General features: G+C 36.3%; 1 pseudogene; it reads left to right on the top strand.

Annotated features, from left to right (window-relative positions):
• Positions 1–695: 695 nt before the first annotated feature.
• Positions 696–1107, top strand: Ube2n-ps8 (ubiquitin-conjugating enzyme E2N, pseudogene 8; annotated as a pseudogene).
• Positions 1108–2033: the final 926 nt, after the last annotated feature.

The raw sequence follows: 2033 nt of genomic DNA, 5'->3' as shown, positions 1-2033 counted from the left end.
AATTGACTTTGTGTGCTTGTTATTATCTAGTTGTTCCACTAGAAAAGTTGGATACTTATTGTGAATCTCTCAAGGCTGATAGGGCCTTGGAAACACATTTTAGTTTCCTTCCTGTATACAGTTCCACTTAGATTGCTTTGTTAACCAGTGCAGTTGACTCAATTCTGTTCCTTTGTAGACTATAAATGACTTCTCTTGTGTTTTTAAAAGGGACCAATGTGGGGTTTTACAACTAATAGAAATTCAACAGTACTATTTTTTTAGTTTTTTTCTCCAAATTGTACTTTTCAATTTAAGAAAATTATTTCAAAATCAAGTTGATTCTCAAAATAGCTATGTGAGGAAATAAGCACAAAAAAAATATGTTAACTGAGACCAAGGGTAATTAAGCAACTCAATCACTTAGAATTAACTTTTCTCATGACAAACTGATGTTAGATGTAAATGAAAGTTTTAAATAAAATTAAACTACACCTAGTCCTTCATGTAGAAAATTTAAGATAAGTATTTATAACTGTTGTAGTAATATTTAGTACTTTGTGAAGGAGATCATGAAAAATATTAAGGGATAGCTCTCATCCTAAAAATCAGTCACTTAACAATTGTCATAATTTTTCTATTGCAATAAAAGGACAATGTTGGTGAGGCGAGAGGAATGGAGACAAGAGCAGAGGCAGAATAAGCAATCTGACAAGATGACCGGGCTGCCCCACATGATCATCAAGGAATCCCAGCGATTGCTGGCAGAACCAGTTCCTGGTCATTGCTGCCTCCCAGGATTCCCCCTTTGAGGGAGGGACATTTAAACTTGAACTATTCTTTTCAGAAGAATACCCAATGGCAGCACATAAAGTACACTTCATGACCAAAATTTATAATCCTAATGTAGACAAGTTGGGAAGAATATGTTTAGATATTTTGAAAGATAAGTGGTCCCCAGCACTGCCGATCAAAACAGTTCTGGTATCAATCCAGGCTTTGTTAACTGCTCCTAATCCAGATGATCCATGAGCAAATGATGTAACTGAGCAGCGGCAGAACAACAAAGCCCAAGCCATAGAAACAGCTAGAGCATGCACTAGGCTATATGCCATGAGCAATATTTAATCAGATCAAGTGTACACCACTTCTCCTGTTTTGCCAAGATTCCTTTCTTTCTTCCTTCCTTTATCTCTCTCTCTTTCTTTCTTTCTTTCTTTCTTTCTTTCTTTCTTTCTTTCTTTCTCTCTCTCTCTCTCTCTCTCTCTCTCTCTCTCTCTTTCTTTCTTTCTTTCTTTCTTTCTGTTTGCATTTAATGGACACAGTCTTAGAAACATTACAGAATAAAAGCCCAGGCATCTTCATCTTTGGTGATCATAGGCATATTAGCAAATCTGACTTGTCCTCATTAACTGTTGCAAAGCATGAGCAGACACTAGAAGCATCACCTGGGTTGATGAGAGATGCTGAGAAGCAGGATTCTCTGCTTTGACTCCTTTCCACATCATGTCTAAGTACAAAGCACTGTGAATAAAGGTAGTTGTCAGGGTTGGCTGCCAGGGGCATGGGTGCTTTTATTTTTATTTTTTCAAGGGAAAGTAGTTTTATTTTAATTTTATGGCCTCCTTCGCCCTCCCCTCTCCTAATTGCAGTGTTTAAATGCAGCTAACCAGTGTTTTAGAATATGTTCTCTAGCCAAGTCTAACTTTAGACACTGTAGATGGACAAGCTTGACTGTCTGATACAAAATGGGAACATTAAATAAACATCACAGCCCTCACTAATAACATTGTGACTTTGCTGCCAAGTGTATATTCTCTGTCTCCCACCCCCACCCCCAAAAGACAAAGGAAAAGCTTGTGACCATTTTGTATGGCTTATCTGGGAACTTCTGTAAATATTTTAGTAAAATATTTTTGTTATTCTAAAATAATAAGCACATTGTTGATATTGACAAGTAATTCTTCTAATTGTGAAAGGAAAAGAAATTACATACAGTTTTGCTGCTGGAAATTGTCACTATTCATTTCACATTAAATATAACTTGAACATTT

Source organism: Rattus norvegicus, chromosome 2, assembly GCF_021556685.1.
Source record: "Rattus norvegicus strain SHRSP/BbbUtx chromosome 2, alternate assembly SHRSP_T2T, whole genome shotgun sequence".
Taxonomy (NCBI): Eukaryota; Metazoa; Chordata; class Mammalia; order Rodentia; family Muridae; genus Rattus; species Rattus norvegicus.
The sequence above is the reverse complement of the archived record's forward strand: the minus strand, read 5'-3'. Positions and strand labels throughout refer to the sequence as shown.